Genomic DNA, 13,915 nt, shown 5'->3' with positions numbered 1-13,915 from the left:
GGTGGATTAATAAAATCTTTGATACTCCCAACCTAGCTTGGTCTTTAGTTAGCCTTGCTCGATACATGCAACTCGGTAATTGATGCCATTTCTATGATCCATGTATCTGAAATACTGTATTGATCATTTGCACCCATTTTTATAATCTAGAACTGTTTAAGATGTGGCTAGAAGATGCAGTTCCTCAGTCTTCCTAAGTCTCAATTAGAAATGATGGAGTCACCCACTTCTTGAGTGACATGATCATTATTTGAACTATCTTGATCGGTAGATTTAGGAATCCACTATTGTCTCATTTGCTTCTAAATATTATCAGCTTTTGCTTTCTTTTCATTTTCAATTCTTCCAGTATTCATACAATTCTTAGCTATATGACCAAGTTCAGTACATGTGTAACATCTTATGGTTATATCCTTCTTTCTTAGGTGATGTCTTGCATAGTTTATCTTGATGTGTCTATATTCTCCACAATAGTGACATCTGTACCAAGTATTGTAGTCCCAAGAAAATATTGCTTTGATAATTTGTTCTGCTGGATTAAATGCCTTTGATTTGCATTGAGATGCCTTGTGACCTAATTTCTTGCATTTGTGACATTTGCCTTCAAATTTTGGTTTTTCTTTTCATTCATTAGCTTTGTGACCATGATGATTGCAGTTGAAGCATTTGCCATTGAATTTTGTCTTTCCATTACTCCAACATTTGTTTGATGTATGACCTATCTTACCACAATGATTACAAGTAGGCCTTTGATTTCTTTGTGCACCTTGTTTGGAAGTTTCACCTTCTTCCTTGTAACCAAGTCCAGCTTCGCCTTTTTTTCTATGAAGGTTTTGCTCACTTAGCTAATTTAATTGAGTCATGTCTTCTTGTGACTTCATCATTCTCTCATTGATTTGATTTTCAGTGTTTAGGTCATTTTCCAAACTTTCATTGATTTGTCTTTCAGATCTCAAGTCACTTTTTAAGCTTTCATTAATTTGTCTTTCAGTGATCAGATCATTCCTCAGGTCTTCATTTTCAGATCTCAAATTCATAATTGCTTCATTGCATTGGAAAGTTGATTTATAAGATCTTGATGCTGAAGGGATTGACTATTTCTTACCTGTAAGTCTTCATTTGCCTTGTTTATTTGTTCCAAGATTTCACATAGCCTGATTGATTGGATTTCTTGTTCTCTTTTGAGTTTTCTTACTTCTTCTTGCAAGGAACCATTCTTTACCAAGAGTTTCTTGATTGCCTCATTAGCTTCATTTGAACTACTTGAAGGTAAAAGGTCTTCAATTCTTTCTTCAACATACTAATGATCATTCATTTATCTTGCAAGTTCCTTCCTTCTTTTCAGGGATTGAGAAAGATGCTCCTTAGCTTCTTTGAGTTGAGCCATGATCATTTTTAGATCTAACTTTTCATTTTCAATAGCTTTGTCAAGTTTGAATATCTTCATTGCTCTTGATCTTTGCTCAAGCTGTCAAACTTTGTCCTGAGAACCAAATGCTTTGATACCAATTGTTGGAAATATTCAGGATGAAATGTGTTACTAAGAGGGGAGGGGTGAATTAGTAACATATAAAATTTTATGCATTTTAACCATTCATCATTCATTCATCTAATCTACTGCATAAATGAAAGATCAATCATTCATAACACATGAACACAATGATTTGGTGACCCAGAAACCTTCTAATTAGAAAGTAAAACTGGGGTGGGGATGATGCCCACAAAACTTTGTTACTGTAGTATGAAGTTGGCCGGTTAAGGATTACAATGATCACTTCTGGTGATCTTCCCTGTTAGGAGCAAGTAGGACTTCTAGATCCACCTTGTTAGAGGATTTAGAAACATACAATGTGTTGGAAATATTCAGGACTAACAAGGTTACTAAGAGGGGAGGGGTGAATCAGTAAACTTTAAAAAATTTAAACCAATTCAGCATAATAACAAATTCACCATTCATTCATCTTCTTTACTGTACACATGAAAAGATTAACACACTTATTTGGTGACCCAAAAACCTTTCAATTTGAAAGTAAAACTGGGGTGGGGATGATGCCCATGAAACTTCAATACTGCAGTATAAAGTTGGCCGGTTAAGGCTTACAATGATCACTTCTGGTGATCTGCTCTGTTAGGAGCAAGTAGAACTGCTAGATCCACCTTGTTAGAGGATTTACAAACATACAATGAAGTATGCACTCTATTAGGAGATTTACAAAAGACTTTTAAGTCTACCCTGTTAAAGGATTTACAAACTGATTCACCTGTTAAGATGAAGCAGTGGATTTGCTTGCAACTGGTTTGCTGATTAGATCTTATGTACTGATCACTTGATGTGATGGATATATCTTTTCTGCTCCTTGATAACCTTGCTGAATACTCTGCTGCTAATTCTCTTTCAATTCGCTCAATTACATTCTTACTTCACTCTATTGCAAATGGCACAATACATTACATATATACCATTCCAATATTTACAACAACAAGGTCGGCTGAACACAAGTGGACAAAACATTACTGAGTCAGCCAGATAGTAGAAAACTCAGGTTCCTCAAACTCACTCGGTGACCTTCTGACACTTGACATCCATTGCAATACACTGCATCGTCATGTACTCAGTAAGAGCAGGGGTACGGTCCATACTAATATGAGTAGCTTGGAACTTGGTAACCACTGGTGACTCGGTAAACATTGTGTCACTCAATAGAAACTAACTCCGACGATTCACTTGGTAAGCACTGAATACTTCTTTTACCTTTCTATCTTGGTAATCACTGAAACCTTCATTTACCTTCCTGACTCGGTAAACACTAAATCCTTCGTTTACCTTCCTGACTCGATAAATACTAAATCCTTTGTTTACCTTCCTGACTCGGTAAACACTAAATCCTTCGTTTACCTTCCTAACTCGGTAAACACTACTGAACATACTTGGTAACCAACAAATGCTCGGTATGAATTGTAAACGAAGTGATGAACTCGGTAAGCATTCAGAATCAAATAAGTGTTGTAACTAATGACAAATGTATCATTATTCCAACACAGTGAAGTATGCACTCTATTAGAAGATTTACAAAAGACTGTTAAGTCTACCTTGTTAAAGGATTTCAAAACTGATTCACCTATTAGGATGCAACAGTGGATCTACTTACAACTTGTTTGCTGATAAGATCCTTTTGCATTGATCACCTAATGTGATAGATATAACTTTTCTGCTCCTTATGATGACCTTGTTGTATTCCTTTTGCTCTACTTCTGATAGCAATAACTTCTTTACATGCGAACAATACTTTCTTATTTCATGCCAATATGTTCATATTCCTATTCATATCTCAAAAATGATATCATACATTACATATATACCATTCCAATATTTTATAGTTACTAGGTTGGCCAAAACACAAGTGAAGAAAACATTACTAAGTCGGCCCATTAGTAAACTCGAGTTCACTGAACTGACTCAGTGACCTTCTGATACTCAGCATCCACTACATTACTTGGCATCGTCATGCACTCGATAGAAATAAAGACTTGGTTCATACTAGTCACAGAACATTTCTTGAAACTTGGTAGCCATTGGTGACTTGGTAGATGTAGTGTTACTCGGTATAAACTATCTTCTTCGTTTACCTTGCTCATCTCGGTAAACACTGAATCCTTTGTTTACCTTTTTCACTTGGTAAACTCTGCTGATCTTCGATTACCTTTTTCACTCGATAAACACTGCTGATCTTTGATTACCTTTTTCACTCGGTAAACACTACTGAAATTCCTTTACCTTTTTCACTCGGTATCTTCTGGAATGCTCGGTGAGAACTGTTTGCCTGTTGAACTTCTCATTCAGTCAGTATCTTCTAGAATGCTCGGTGAGAATTGTTTGCCTGTTAAACTTCTCATTCAGTTGGTATCTTCTGGAATGCTCGGTGAGAACTATTTACTTGTTGAACTTATAAGGTAACCACTGAATGCTCGGTATATACTTGAGACTAAGTGATGAACAAGATAAGCATTCATGATAGAATAAGTGTTTGCACTAATGAAAAATATATCATAATTCCAACATTAATAACTATAATCAACTTATAAATCAATTTCACTATAATCATAACTTGCAAATTCATGAATCAAAAATATAATCAAAAGGAGATAAAATCCACTATTTAAACCCTTTTATGAATATATATATCTATATATTTAAGGAAAACACCCCAAACTTTCTATGTCCTAATCACATCTAACTCCACATCATATTTATTACAACCTATAATTTCCTATACCATGCTAATCCCAATACTAACCTTAAATATGACACCCACATAAATTACCATCATATCCCTAAACACATAAAGCTAGGCATCCTTTCACACATGATTAATTTTGCAATCTGTCATATCACTCAATCTAATGCTATTTACCCCTCCCCCATTCCCAAGCGCATGTTTCTCCTAGATAATATGGATATGGAAAAATTTTGGTTGCATAACAAAGCACATCAAAACTGAATTAAGTCCTACCTTGTTGACTTTTTCCTAGATATGAGTGGAGATAGGTGGGAAGTCAAATCATTTAAAACTTTACAAGTTTTTCTCTCAAATGCTAATGCCTAGGAAGGAATGATACAAGAAAGTACCATTATTACCCCTTTATTTGCAAGGTTGTCTACTCCATAGCTCCATCTTGATTTATAATGATATTGCTGCAAAAAAGGCACATATGGGATCTATAGAGGTTTTAAATTTGTTATAACATTTTGCATTTGAGAATGGTCAAGAGTTTTTTTTGCTTAAAGTTTTATATTTAATAGTTTTTTTTTTTTTTAAACTTTTGGTGGGGGTAAATTTTCTATTAGTACTTCCTAGCTCTAATCTTAGGTGGTCTAGATCCTATGCTCCTTAATTCTGACATAAACATTTACTTATGAATGCATTTATTGTTATTATTTTATTTCTTTTTTTGTGATGTACTCAAGGGAGGGGTGACATAAGGGTCACATGATTTGTATATATATACATATATATACATGTATATATACATGTATATATATGTATATATATACATGTATATATACATGTATATATATATATATATATGTATATATACATGTATATATATATATATGTATATATACATGTATGTATATATATATGTATATATACATGTATATATATATATATATATATATATATATATATATATATATATATATATATATATATATATATATATATAATGCTCTGTATATTGGGGAGAGACTTAAATTGGTTCTCCATACATTTTCTAGAGAATTGGATGGCACCTACAACAAGTTAATTCTATACATTTATGCATATATGTTCTCAATCTGATTATTCCATTCCTATAGTCTAAGATGTTTCTTGATATGTCATTTCATTAGTAATTTTAGAATTGCTAAATATGTTATATGTAGTCTAGATTAAAGGTTTTTTTTGTTTAAACATTTGAACATTAAAAATCATTACAAGATTTCACATATATCATGACAAAATCATGCATAAACTAACTGAATATACTTATTTGTGAATAATGAAATTTGGGAAATCATTTTCTCAAATCTAACTTTGGATTCTCATGCAAAGATTCAATTCAATGATGCACATACAAATATTATATAAGAGAGTTGCAATGATAATATCATTCCATGAAAATTAGACTCTTTCTCACAATCTACATAGAAGTGAAGGAGCACGATAACTTTAAAAAAAAACATGATAGATTATCTTCCTACACATAACACATGCTTTCCCAATAATTTCTACATTACTCAAAAGATGATGAAATCTTTATAGTATGATAAAAAAATTGAATGCTATGCACCAAACATAGATGTTTCACCAAATCTCCTTGTCAATGAGAAGCAATAACACTACTCTTGCAATACATTTAAATACACAATGAAATGGAGTTTTGTCACAGCCTCAAGTCAAATACAACAAAGAATGTCTTCATCTCCTATGCACATGGAAATACAATAAGATCTCCCAGCTTCCAAGATCTTTCAATAAGAACTTGCAAATGAGATAAAAATGATGAACCATGGAAGCTCACCTCCCAACCTAGGCCTCAAGAAGGCTACCCTCGAGCTAGGGGAAACAAGGCTCAACCAAGGTACATACAAACAACATCACAACAACAAGAACCAACATGAATATCACAGTTTAACAACACATTTATAGTCCCCAACCAAGGCTTGCACAATGATTCACAGATGGAATCATAAACATTGGGTGAAGGTGTGCTCTTCAAGGAGGAGAATGCCATATCCTTGTGAAATAACAAATCTTGCAATTGTAATATTTCAATAAGGCTTCTAAGAAACATGCCACAACAAGGCTATTAATAACACATGCCTCAAGAAGGCTATCAACACTTACTCTTCTTCACATATCCTCACTTATACCTCCCATAGAACAATAGAAAGGCATATGGCTTCAATGGAGCCCATACTCCATGAAATCTATTCCCCTCTCCAAGAGAAAGATTTCTCAACTCCAATGTCAAGCCCAACTAACCCTTTCACCCCAAGGCTCCTCTTCCCTCCCAAGGGTGAGTGAAGCCTTCACACCCAACATAACATTCAATCCACCACAACAAATTCAAAAAACAAGATCAAGTGCAAGTAAATCCAACATGCTCATTTACATACACAATAACTACTACATACACTACATGCAACACATAAACCCTACAAGAACACTTTTGCAAATCTCCATTATTCAACTCTCAAGAGATAAGAAAATTCATGGCATGAAGCACTAACCTCTTTCCAAGCTAATGGCTATGAAATGGTGATGAAGAACTTCCTTCTTTTCTTCCAAGTTTCCTCCTACAAACCCTAAGTGTCTCTAAAATTAGAGAGTGGGTGAACAACCCCTAAGTTTGGAACAAGCTCCCTAAAAAGACCTCTACTTCCAACCCCACCTACCCCCCCTTACACCCTTGTACCTTTCTACCAATAAGAACTTAACCAAGTGGAGGGGTGAGGAAAGAAGTCATGTGACACTCTGATTTTCGAATTGGCTTGAAAATGACTAGTTTAGAGGGTCTCCTAAGTCCCCTAGGCCAACTTATGGGTATATTTAGACCCCCAACCTATACTACTACCATGTGGGAGACTTGTTTTCACCAAAATAACACTTGGGAACCAATTTTAGGCTCGCTAAAGTTCCTTCCAAATTTTAAATTTGAAAACCATCATGGAGGTGACTCATCCTAACACTCTCCAAGGTGGGTTAATTTCATAATGGAATTAAGTTTAGGTTAAGTGACTTCATGCCCAAAAATCCTATATGACATTTCATTTACACATAGACAACACAAGTGTCAAATGACACACACACATTAAATACTCTACACATCACGATGACATGTCACTAATTTAATCATGATCATTAAACTTATAACACCCATGCACAATCACATTATTAAATAAACACAATACAATGAGGTTTTGAATCTTCCAAAGATTCACCTTGGCTTTACCGTGTTCACATAGGTTTGAACCTTGTTTCCCTGAATAATTTCCATGGTTCAATTTTCTTGCACACTCAACTTAAACATCAGTAGCCCAATGAAATAATATAAAAATACATACAGATAAGTGTAGAATAACCCAATATCACATAATTCGCATAACATATACAATTAAATTTCATCTAATCATTCTCATAAATATTCAAAACATTGAAATATCAAATATGTGTATCAATAGTTATCTTTCTTAACATAACTCATTATCATTATGAATATTATCACAACTCTTTCTAACATAACAATGAAACTCTAAAGTCCTATTTGGTAAATCCTGAAAACATATAAAATGGATCTTAACATATATGTCCTGAGTGAAAATCACTAATGTGCAAACTAGTTAACCAGTATCCTATCAATCAAGTTAACGTAGCAACATTCCTAGCAATATCCATTTTTCACATTATGAGGGGTTTGTGTGTGAGTTTCTAGGGTTAATTCCTCAAATTGTTAGAATATTTCCATAATTATGTCATCATAATTTAAAATCAATTTTCAAATGTAATCATATGTCTTGTTGTCATTATAACCTACATTCATTATTGTTCTCACTAGAGTGAATGTTAATTTATCTTTCCTAATTGCCTTATAGATCATACCTTGAATCTCGTAACTAGGTTCTCGACTTGAACATATTGAGTCTCATTTTCATGTGATCTTATCTATTCAACCTAATGTTATTGAAAATGTATTACACTTATAATATCCAAAATATTCTTTAGTCTCTAATAGGATCTCATAAATCATTATTAATAACAAAAATGCCGATCATAACTTAATTAACTCCTAATCATATTTCTTTCATCAAGATCTATAATAGGGTACTAGTGTGGGCCTTACATACTACCAAAACTTAGCCCTCTAGGAATTATAGAAAAACAAACTTGGTTCCTTTTCATTTCTTTTTCAAATTTCTTTCTAGTGACCATGCAAATTCTCATAGTAGTACAATTTATCTCATCATGTGACTTAATCATAAGCAACAATACTTTCTTTCTTCCATTCACTCAAAGAGTATATTGATTCAATATTCCATCATACATAGCATATCTGTCATATTGCCAAGGTTGACACAATAGAATATGACAACAATCCATAGGCATAACATCACACATAACTTCATCAAAGTAATTTCCAATCTTGAACTTCACAACGCATTGTTCACTTAATAATATCTTATGCTCATCCCTGATCCATGAAACATGATAAGGTTTAGGATGCTTCAACCTCTATAATTGCAACTTCATAACTAGCTCCTATGATGTTAAATTTGTTGAACTTTCACTATCAATGATCATTTTGCAACATATTCTATCCATCTTACATTTGATCTTGAAAAGACTTCTTAGAATATGTTCATCATCAATTCTCTTATTTCACAAAGTTCTTATCACCATCATATTTTCTGCAGCCTCTGGTCCCCTTGGTGAACCCTCGAGGTCTCCATGAATCAAAACATTTCTATTACACCAAAGTATCTACAGTCAAAGGATCTATGCCCTTCTTTACCACATCTGGTATAATTACCTTGAAAAACCACCTCTAGAGTAATAATTACCTCTTCCTTGGTAATAACTAGTACCTCCTTGATAATAATTACCACCTTTCCATTTGGTCTTCCTTTTGTCATCATTTTTCCATTCAAACTTTCCCTTATCTTGCACAAAAATTTTTGATCTACCACCTTCTCCATAAGATCTACCTCTGCCTCTCTAGAATCTACCATCTCTACTTCTTTGTATTTGTTCATGCTTCTTTATCAAGATCTCCTCAACTTTCAAGGCTTATTGGTATGCTTCTTTTTCACTTTCCAATTTTACAAAGCTTATTTCATCTTAAATTCTAGATCTTAATCCATTGAGATACCTTGCAATGTTCTCAACCTCATCATCTACATGTCCAAATCTAATGTCCAATCTCTAAAATTCTTTTGTCTAAGATTTTGCATCTTCCTTAACAAGATAACTTGGCAATTAGAACCTTGTTCACCATTTTTAGCCTAGTTATGATCTTCTCCTTTCCTCTCCTTTGTCTATCCATTTGCAAATGCTCCCACCACAGTGAGGTATGACCTTTCAACCTAGTGACTAAAATTTTCACCTTTCTATTATTAGGAGTGTTTTCAAACTCAAAGAACTTTTCCATATCATAGATCCAATCCATCACAATATTTGTTTCCAATTTTCTATCATAAGGATTTTCTTCTACAATAGCTTTGAATGTACCTTAGATAATACTCTCAACAATCTTTAGTCATCTTGATCTTCCTCAAGTTCTGGATTAGGGTTTGGTGTCATTGCTTCATCATTACTCACATAATCAAGATGTGCTCCTCTCCTTTGGGCTATCTCCACAACATCTAATATGGCTGCAATTTGTTTCAATATGTCCATAATAGAAGTGTCAACATTTTCTCTACCTCAAACCATCTTTACAAATAGGTTCCTGCAAGATTGTAGCCCTCTGCAAGTTATATATCAAATATGTAGATCTGCCACCCTACAACCAAATCTAGCTTAGGGTTCTACATGATCCACTCTCCATAAGGACAAACCTAAAGATCTGATACCACCTGACACAAGGAGCAGATGAACAACTAGGGCTAAAGGCACACCTAACTATCCAAACACCTTGTTGAATAAACACAATAGAAGCAGACACACGAAGAACAACACCAAGGAGAGAAAGAGAATAAAAAAACTTGTATTGACTCATCATATTATCAACATACATGCCCAACTGTAAAGCCTTCTAGGTTACGACCAGATACAAAGTACAACTTCAAGATTCACAATCTAGCTTCAAATTCGTAATTCTAGAAACATCTGCTCTGAAATTTCTAAGTCCCTCTAATTTTTGTCCTACCTAAACCTAAACACCCTTATTTATACTTTCCAAAATGGCTTATAGAAGATTCCAGATCATTACATAATAGGAAGGTTGACCTTAAAATGGTCTACACACATCCCAAGATAAGATCCTATCATTAAATTCATGATCCAAATTAAATATGAAAGTCTACTCACACTAAGAACCAATCAAAACAAACTTGATCAAAGAAGGAACGAAGCATCAGAAAATATCAGGCTCAATTGGTGTATGAAGGAACACTCGATCAACATTGGATAGTTTGGCCAACACTGGATAGCTCAGAAAACACTGGATAGCTTGGCCAATACTAGACAACTCTATAGCAACTAGAACTCGGTAGCAACTAGAACTTGACAACAACTAGAACTCGATAGTAACTAGAACTTGACAGTAACTGACACTTAGTAGGCACTGAACAATAATTGGTAGAATGGACAAAAATGAGTAGGATTATAAGGCAACCCAAGATGCTCTTGCATCACATACCAATGCTGATGTAATTATGTTTAATATGTGATCAAATATGTTAATGCAATAGCCTTGAATCAAATCAAAAACCAAAAAGTAAATCATGTAAGACAAAACCTCATGTTTGTGGATGCTTGTAATTCTCCTCAATGACAGATTTAAAGAACTTGAATGCATGAAAGTGTATCTCATCCTTAATGAATAACTACAGTGAAGAAAAAAGCTAGATCTGGGAGAAGAAATGCATGATGGATGATGAAGACACTTGAATGTGTGAATTATGGTGAGGAGCGGCTTGATTTATTAAAGAATAATTGAATTTACTTGCTTTAATTATTGAGAGTGAATGATCATGAAATTTTTGGATGTCATGGATGATCAAATAAAGTGATAAGGCCTCCATTTATATTTATTTCAGGCATCAACATTGAATGAGTCAACTAGAAAGGTGGGAAAAGGATAATATTTTGCATTGAGGTTGAGGACCAATTCAAATTTACCTCTTGAGTAAGGGTCAACTTCAAACCTTACCCTAGGTAAGAGTCAAACGTCATCCCTTACATGGAGATGCAACATCTAAGTAGAAGCCCTGCATCTAAGACATATTAAGGGATTTGGGAGAAAATGATGAGATATATGAGAAAATTGGTCAGAAATACATTTAAATAACTATTTTCATGATTGGAGGAATAAATGGTAAGCCATGCATATAAATTAATGTCAACTTATATTTTTGAGCAAGATTTAGAGAATATAACCAATAGTGGCATGTTGTGATGGTTAAGTTGTTGTGTTGATATCCTTGCCATCAAGGTTCAAATCTCATGGGATGAGGTCCCCATTTGTGGCCTCACTGGTTCATAGCTCCAGGTCAAAGCGTTTACCCCTCTTTAAAAAAAAAGATTTAGAGAATACAAAAGGTATTGATTTAAATTATTGAATGCAATATGAAGCCCTAGCGTACCAAAACACATTAAGGAGGGCTCAAATGTCTATAAAATTAGTGTACACTTTTCAAGATGGTAAATGTAGCCCCTATTTTAGTCGAAGTATGAGGAAAGTCATACTCATGGAAATGGAAGAGAGATAAGAAGAGAGATAATTGTGGAAAATTACAAAGAGATAAGACATCACTAAGTTTAAGGACATAAACCCCCAAACTAAGGATTTGAACTCCACATCCATGCATAAGGACATGAAAGAAAAAGCAAAAAGTAAAAGTAAAAATCTAAAACAAAAGACAAAAAAGGGGTTTGTCGTAAAACATGTTAGGATTAGGCAACACTATGGAGAGGCAGGAATTAGTGTTGTGTCACTTTCAAACCAACTAATTACTTTTCAACTTAACCATAAGCATCTACATATGAAAATTTAGGAAAGTAAAGCATAAAATAGTAAATAACTCATAACATCATAATTGTTTTCTAAGGAAACTTTGGGTAAGGGAAAACCCTAGCGGGGATAGCACCCATAATGACACACCATTTTAAAAGTGATTTATTAAGATGCATGACCTTGTTAGGAGTCATTACATAACATTTAGTGCACAAGTCCTTGCTAGAGGACTACACCTTGTTAGAGGTCTACAACCTTATTAGGGTTTGATAGAAAAATTAGAGTACACAATCTCAAGAATGAAGGTTAAGTCCACTTTCTCAACTCATTTTCTAAGTACAATAAAATTATTACAATAATAAAAGACTATATTTAACACTACAATGTCTTACTAGCCTACAATATAGCTCACATATCATCTGATCCAACATCTAGGCTCACACATATCACAATACCAACATCAAATAATCACATCACATTATTGTTCATGCTTGGATACGAAACAAAAATTCCTTTTGTATCCTTCAACATCATTTATTCAACCAACTTGTAAGTCCTTCCATAAAATATTTAGTAAAAACTCCAATAAGAAAAATAATACCATGATATCCAAGCATGAACATCTAGGATGGCATCCTTACATTTCCAAGAAATTAAATTGTTTAAACAATTCAACTTACCAGGCCAATTTATTTGATCACTCAAAGTTATGATGTAATTTTTATTTTTTTGTTCTAGTTTCACTTCTCAAAACACATGACAATTATCACATGAATATAGGAAACCATACATAAATCATATATGAACTATATATTCTAAATATTTCAAATTATAGCCACATTTGATAACTCTTTGTATTCACTGACCAAAACTATTTGTCTTTATCCTAGATGTCTACTCTGGACTTGGGCATTTTTCATGTTCATCCTTAATTATCTAACCATGTGGCCATGCCAACAAGATATGTTGTAATTAGTGAAAATATTTGTACCTTTAACCAATGTTTTCTTTCCGACTATCTCCTCCTTTGACATTGATGGCAACACTTGTGAAAAATGACTGAGTGTCAATGCCAAATCAAAAATAGTCTTAATAGATTTCTATAGCATTTTATTCTTTAACTGATCTCCCCCTTACATTATACTATAGATACACCATTTTTCACTACAAAACTCCCGGTTTGACATCAATGGAAAAAGTGACACACAAAACTTATATACAAGTATTAAAATTTGCAATAGGCAATCTTTGAACTATCCAAACCTAAAGATATCTGCAAAATTAACTTTCAAAGCTTAAAATTTTGTATCTCATGTATTATTAAATTTATCTTCCACCTGAATTTTACCACATAATGCATAAGAAACAATGTTTTTTGCTTCCAAGTTTGTAGGCCTAAAAAGTGCATAAATTTATTTTATAGTCTCAAGCAATTATAACTTCTTTTGCATGATTTTTTAACTTAGAAGTAATTAGGCTCCTCAATATGGAAAACCTATACAAAAATATATCCTTCTATTGTTATAGGATAATAATCTTATCCACTATCTTACTAATTATCTTTTCCAAATCAGTCACATCCTAACTGGACTTCTCATAAACAAATGCCAACTTTTTAAAGTTATCCTCTTCCTTCTTTATACACTTCTCCACATCTACTACATGTCTAACTAATCTAACATAATGTATATAGATT

Source organism: Cupressus sempervirens, chromosome 3 (genome assembly GCF_028749045.1).
Source record: "Cupressus sempervirens isolate cs-2001-9-10 chromosome 3, ASM2874904v1, whole genome shotgun sequence".
Taxonomy (NCBI): domain Eukaryota; kingdom Viridiplantae; phylum Streptophyta; class Pinopsida; order Cupressales; family Cupressaceae; genus Cupressus; species Cupressus sempervirens.
This window is presented reverse-complemented; position numbering follows the sequence as displayed.